We start from the raw sequence: 6,636 nt of genomic DNA, 5'->3' as shown, positions 1-6,636 counted from the left end.
TGGCTGTATTTAACCATGTTTTTATTTTTTAAATTGGCTCTCTCTCTCTCTCTCTCTCTCTCTCTCTCTCTCTCTCTCTCTCTCTCTTTCTCCCTCCCTCCCTCCCTCCCTCCCTCCCTCCCCCCACCACACACACAGAGGCACGTGTGAACAAGGGAATGCAAATGCACAAAATAAGTATGTTTTGATCAGAGTGAAAACAAATCACGGGAATTTTAACCATTCCACCATCATTCCACCATTCTTTTAATTTACTCTCTGTGTTTAGTCTTCCAAAGAGGGTGGCAGGTGTGTGGTTTGGTGAGTGCCGGCTGGCGGTGGCAGCGAGGAACAGAGAACAACAACAACCCCCCCCTCCCCCCCATCGGGATCGGTGGAGGGTTTTAAAAATGAGTGAGCCATTTAAAAATGGTGTGGAACTGAGGTCGCCGCCACCCTCCCCTCACGCCGGAGTTTGGACGCTCCCTTTTCCTAACTGTGCCTGTTCCTTGCTAATTGTTAACCGATTCGAGAGTGCATGTCCTTTCACTTAGAGGTGGCCTGTTTTCACCGCTCCGTCCTACTTTCCTTTTCTGGGTGCCTGAGGGGGTTGGCCCCGAGTCCATCCCGCGTTCACTGTGTTCCGGCGGGACAACCGGGACCGTTTGTGCCATTCGGGAGAAGTGGTGGGTACCTGCCCCGTTGTGCGTGGGTGAGTGTCCCCCTGAGCTAGGGAGGTCACTCTGGAGAGACGGAATGAGTGTGTGTGGCGGCGGCGGCGCGTGACAGTCTGTATTGGTTTGCTTGATCGAGATCGCTGTCGGGCGACACCTAGTGGCGACAAGTTTCCGCAACGCTCCTGTCCCCCGGTTGGTGACAAAGGACGGGGAAGTGCCTGTGGTGAGCCGGCCAGGGTGAGAGGGTGACAGGCAAGCAGGCGGGTGCGCGACGGAGACGCCGTCCTGTCTGGGGACCATCTCTAGCTAGGAGGTTGTACCTGGAGAACTTCAGGGGAGGAGGGTGGCTGTACGACCTATTGGGACACAAGGAGGGGTTGGTGGCAGCTGGATGAGGTCGACCAGAAGGCTTGGGCCCCGTCCCGGATTTTTTTTTTTTTTCCAATTTTTTTTTTTAAATTTTTTATTTTATTTTATTTTATTTTTTTTATTTCTTCCCTCCTCTCCGGTCCCAGCCAGCGGGACCATAGACACTTTTGAGGCCGAGAGGGTGCTGTGTCCCCGGCCTCCGAGCCGAGGTGGCCCGGCTAGGGGGCGCCACGGAGTTTTTTTTTTTTTTTTTCTTTTCCAGGAGTCCCTTCGGTCCCAGCCAGCGGGACCATAGACACTTTTGAGGCCGAGAGGGTGCTGTGTCCCCGGCCTCCGAGCCGAGGTGGCCCGGCTAGGGGGCGCCACGGAGTTTTTTTTTTCTTTTCCAGGAGTCCCTTCGGTCCCTGATAGCGGGAGCCTGGACCTCTGAGGCCGAGAGGGTGCTGTGTCCCCGGCCTCCGAGCCGAGGTGGCCCGGCTAGGGGGCGCCACGGAGTTTTTTTTTTTTTTTTCTTTTCCAGGAGTCCCTTCGGTCCCTGATAGCGGGAGCCTGGACCTCTGAGGCCGAGAGGGTGCTGTGTCCCCGGCCTCCGAGCCGAGGTGGCCCGGCTAGGGGGCGCCACGGAGTTTTTTTTTTTTTTTTTCTTTTCCAGGAGTCCCTTCGGTCCCTGATAGCGGGAGCCTGGACCTCTGAGGCCGAGAGGGTGCTGTGTCCCCGGCCTCCGAGCCGAGGTGGCCCGGCTAGGGGGCGCCACGGAGTTTTTTTTTTTTTTTTTTTCTTTTCCAGGAGTCCCTTCGGTCCCTGATAGCGGGAGCCTGGACCTCTGAGGCCGAGAGGGTGCTGTGTCCCCGGCCTCCGAGCCGAGGTGGCCCGGCTAGGGGGCGCCACGGAGTTTTTTTTTTTTTTTTTCTTTTCCAGGAGTCCCTTCGGTCCCTGATAGCGGGAGCCTGGACCTCTGAGGCCGAGAGGGTGCTGTGTCCCCGGCCTCCGAGCCGAGGTGGCCCGGCTAGGGGGCGCCACGGAGTTTTTTTTTTTTTTTTTTTCTTTTCCAGGAGTCCCTTCGGTCCCTGATAGCGGGAGCCTGGACCTCTGAGGCCGAGAGGGTGCTGTGTCCCCGGCCTCCGAGCCGAGGTGGCCCGGCTAGGTGGCGCCACGGATTTTTTTTTTTTCTTTTCCAGGAGTCCCTTCGGTCCCTGATAGCGGGAGCCTGGACCTCTGAGGCCGAGAGGGTGCTGTGTCCCCGGCCTCCGAGCCGAGGTGGCCCGGCTAGGGGGCGCCACGGAGTTTTTTTTTTTTTTTTTCTTTTCCAGGAGTCCCTTCGGTCCCTGATAGCGGGAGCCTGGACCTCTGAGGCCGAGAGGGTGCTGTGTCCCCGGCCTCCGAGCCGAGGTGGCCCGGCTAGGGGGCGCCACGGAGTTTTTTTTTTTTTTTTTCTTTTCCAGGAGTCCCTTCGGTCCCTGATAGCGGGAGCCTGGACCTCTGAGGCCGAGAGGGTGCTGTGTCCCCGGCCTCCGAGCCGAGGTGGCCCGGCTAGGTGGCGCCACGGATTTTTTTTTTTTTCTTTTCCAGGAGTCCCTTCGGTCCCTGATAGCGGGAGCCTGGACCTCTGAGGCCGAGAGGGTGCTGTGTCCCCGGCCTCCGAGCCGAGGTGTCCCGGCTAGGGGGCGCCTCCGAGACTTTATTTTTTCCAGGATCCTCCCCGGTCCCTGCCAGCGGGAGCATGGACTTCTGAGGCCGAGGGGAAGCTGTGTTCCAGGCTATCTACCATGGCCTCCTCGGTCTGTGAGCACTCAGGGTTCTAAGGTCGACCAGTTGTTCCTTTGCGGTCCGGTTCTCTTTCTACATGGGGACCTCTTGGGGACACGTCACCGAACATGACTTCCAGACGTTCCGTGTGGCCTGTCATGTTTATCCCTGTGTCTTTTACACTTTTCATCTTTGCTATCTGTCCTTATTGTACCTGGAGATATATGCTGACACGCTGTCCTTTTGACTCTTTTTGTCATTAAAGGACGTTGGAAGAGGCTTGCACCAAGGCTGTTTGCTTGTCCAGCCCTAGCTCTTTTCTTCTGCGCATGGGCCTCTTCGATGCTTGAAGCTTAGCGTCCCCCCCATGAGTACGCGCTTCCTGCTTTCCCGTGCTTGCTTGCCTGTGCTCTCTGGGGCAGCTTTATGACAACCGTCCCGCGTGTCAGGCGTTCCCGATTTCCCCGTGGTGGTTGTCGTCCGTTACCGGTAGGAGTCGTTGGTGCCGAGTGCGACTGGAAGGGTTTTCCCGTTTGGTGCTAGTGACCCCCTGGCGTGCTCCTCTGCGGCCGACCGGTTTTTTTATTTGTTTTTTTTTTTGTTTTTTTTTTTTTTGTTTTTTGGAAGGAGTTCCCGAACCTCCGCTGCTTGGTGGTGTGTCCCTTTCTTTCCTGCTGTGTGCCTCCCGAGTTGCACCTTTTCTCCTTCGAAGGGGATTTTATTTTTTTATTTTTATTTTTTTTTTATTTTTATTTTTTTTGAAGGAGTTCCCGAACCTCCGCTGCCCGTTGAGTCCCGTTCTTCCACGCCACGTGCCTCCCGAGTGCAACGCTTCCTTTTTTTTCTCGCCCTCGAGAAGGGTAAATTTTTTTTTTTTTGTGTGTGTGTGGCAGTGTTAGCGACTTCTTCCCGTGCTCTCTCTCGCTCTTCTCGCTCGTATTCCCGTCCAGTGCGTGTTAGAAAGCTCTCACGCCCGTTGTTCCCGATGCATGGCGTGTCTCGCTCCCGTTGGATCGATGTGGTGCTGCCGCGTTCTCTTCGGGCCGGGGCCTAAGCCGCGCCAGGCGAGGGACGGACATTCATGGCGAATGGTCATTCAGCGCGAATGGCGACCGCTCTTCTCGTTCTGCCAGCGGGCCCCTCGTCTCTCCTCCCCATTCCTTTGCAGGGTGGTGTGTGGAAGTCAGGGGTGCGGCTGTCCGGCACGAGCGCTGACCCGCGCACACTTGTTGCTGTGGTTCGCGGTGTCCCTGTGGACGTGTCGGGGGCGCTTGCCCCCACGCCGTTCACTGCTTCGCGGCCCTCTTCCCCCGTGCCGGGGGAAGGTGGTAGACCCGCTGCGGTGCATACCCTTCCCGAATGGTGTGTGCACGCGCCCTGCTTTGTGTGAGCCTTGCGGTGCTCCTGGAGCGTTCCGGGCTTTGACCACCAAGGTGCCCGCTTCTGAGTTGGCGGTGGCGCTTCCCGCTCCCCGGCGTGCCTCCTGTGCTCCATGGTGCTTGTGCCTTTACGCTTTCCCTTGTCCTAGTTGCCGGCTTTCTGCACGGTGACAGAAAAGGGGGGGGGTCGAGGAGTTGAGTGTGCGGTTAAAAGGCTCCTTCCGTTGGGTGAGCGCCCACCCCGTGCCTATGTTTTTGGTGCCTTCACCCGCGGGCCCTGCGCGGTTAGGGTGGTGCTGAGCGATCGCGGCTGGCCCTTTTTAAAGACCGGACTCCCTCAAGTCAAGGCTCCTCCTTTGTGTGCGCCTTGAAGAGGCCTGGCCCTCGGCGGGGACCTGTCGCAGGTCCCCCCGGTCCGCGAATGCTCAAGAAGACCCCGGAGAAAGAGACCTTTGCCGATACCGCAGACCCCCCACCAGCTGGCGCGTGGTCCTTCCCGTTCTGTCCCGCGCCTGTTGCTCGTTTCCCGTTGCGTGCACGGAGCCCTTGGCTGCTCGTCGGTGTTGGGTTCGTCCCGCCCTCAGTGAGGAATTTGCCTTCTCTAGCTATCTTCGGAAAGGGCTTTACGATCTCCGAGGGGCTTCTCCCGGATGGTCCCCTCGGCTGCCCGCCCTGACCTCAGCCTTCTGCGCGCAGCGTTTGCTCTCTCGCCTACCGCGACCCGCGCCTCCCCGCTCCGAGTACGAGGAGGGATCACGCGGGACGGGGCTCTGTCGACCTGCCGCTGTGCGGAGCTTGTGGGGGAGATTGGGTTTCTGGTGGCAGGTGGCGGGGAAGGGCCGTGCACACGCCCGCGTGCGCGGTACCCCCTCTCACCGCGAGGGGTCGTCGCGGGACGGGTGGGTTTGGAAGGGCGGCGCTGGGCTCCCGGTCCCACCCGCCTCCGTTTCCCCCGTGCCCTCCGTCGCGTGTGCGTCCCTCCCACGCGCGTCCACGTCCCGGCCACTCTCGCGGCGAGGTCGTGTCGCGTGTGGTGCGTGCCGCGTGCTCTCGGGCGTCTGCGGTTGCCGCCTCGTCCCCCCCTTCCACGGCAGCGTTCCCACGGCCGGTGGAGATCGCGGGAGCCGTCCTACCCCCCCTTCCCCCTCCGCGGGGCTCTCGAGGGTCCGTGAACCGCGGGGTTGGCCTCGCTCTCGGGGGCGGACTTCTTGTTTGGGGGAACCGGCGGTCGGCCGCGTCCGGCGCGTCGTCGGACGTTGGGACCCGCTGCCACGCGGGGGTCTTCGTCGGTTGGCGTCGGCGTCTGCCTCGGTTCTCTCTCGCGTCGGCTGGCGTCTCCTCGGGCTCCCGGGGGTTGTCCGTTGGTTTCGGGTCGGCTCGGTGCCGCGGGCGTGGCGGGACTGCTCCGGGTTGGGTGCAGTGTGATTCCCGCCGGCTTGGCTCGCGTGCCCGGTCGCCGCCCGAGCGGCCTCCCGGTCCCTTGTGAGGCGTCTCCCGCGGGGGGTGCCGCTGCGGCCGGCCCTGCCGTCGACGGTCCTCGTTCTGCCGGTTCGCTCCCCCTCCCCGCCCGCCGGCGTTCCTTTCTCTCTCGCTCCTCGTCTGGCCGACCCGCGGCCGTGCTGCCGGGCCCCTCCTCAACGGGGGGGGCAGCCGGGCGCGCACGGGTCCCGGGGCGGTCGCGGGGTGCCTGGGGGGAAGGGCCGCCCGGCGGGCGGGAGGAAGTTGCGGTTTGAAGGGCGTCCCGGCCGCCGCGGCCGCGGCGGCGCGTCTCGCCTGGTCTCTTGGAGGCGTGTGCGGGGGGAAAGACGCCCCGCGAGGCGTAGAGGAGAAAGAGGCTTTAGTGGCTGTCGCCCACGCCGGTCCGTGGGGCCTGTTGGCTGAGGGTGCGTCTGCGCGGGGGCCCGTCCGGCCCCGCCGTCCTCTGGGAAGGCGTGCGTCGGGGGAAAGCTGCCGGGGTGCCAAGGTGGGCGCCTGGGCGTTGAGTCGAACCCGTGTGCGCGTCCCGGTGTGGCGGTGGGGGCTCCGGTCGGTGTCTCTCCCCCTCGCTGCCCCGAGGCCCGGCCTCCCTTCCGACGCGGGCTCGGCCCCCCTCTCTCCCCCCTCGCGGGGTCAAAGTCGCTCGTCGACCTCCTCCCCTCCTCCTCCACCTGTCCGCGCGAGGGCGTCGCCGCCGCGTGTCAGGCGTTGGGCCCGTCCTCATCCTCCGCTTCTCGCCGGGGGTCGGCCGCCGTCCGGTCTCCCGCCGCTCCCCGTTGGCGTGGTCTCCCTCCCGCCGGTTCACGGTCCTCCGACCCCGCCCGAGGGGGTCGGGGGTGGTTTCCCCGTCTCCCCGGCGTTGCGCCTCGCTTGCCCGTGTGCTTTGGGGGTGGGCCCGCTGCGGCCCCCGCCCGCCCGTGAGCCCCGGCCGCATCCGCCGGCGCGGCCGCGCCCGGTATGGTCCGCGGCGTGGGCCTCGTGTTGGGAGCGTGTCGTCCTCGCGGCGTCTC

General features: G+C 62.7%; 1 long non-coding RNA gene across 2 annotated transcripts in view; it reads left to right on the top strand.

The window, feature by feature from the left end:
• The first annotated feature begins 366 nt into the window (after positions 1-366).
• The window catches only part of LOC147997650 (uncharacterized), an 18,761-nt gene continuing 12,491 nt past the window's right edge, over positions 367-6,636 (top strand). Inside the window, exon 1 of one of the 2 annotated variants that reach the window (XR_015647648.1) lies at positions 367-665. This is a non-coding gene — a long non-coding RNA (uncharacterized LOC147997650). Of the gene's footprint in view, positions 692-6,636 lie in introns of both variants that reach the window. The other variant, XR_015647649.1, reaches the window with a different exon arrangement.

The sequence above is a fragment of the Rattus norvegicus genome, unplaced genomic scaffold, assembly GCF_021556685.1.
Source record: "Rattus norvegicus strain SHRSP/BbbUtx unplaced genomic scaffold, alternate assembly SHRSP_T2T unassigned-0000091, whole genome shotgun sequence".
NCBI lineage: Eukaryota > Metazoa > Chordata > Mammalia > Rodentia > Muridae > Rattus > Rattus norvegicus.
The sequence above is the reverse complement of the archived record's forward strand: the minus strand, read 5'-3'. Positions and strand labels throughout refer to the sequence as shown.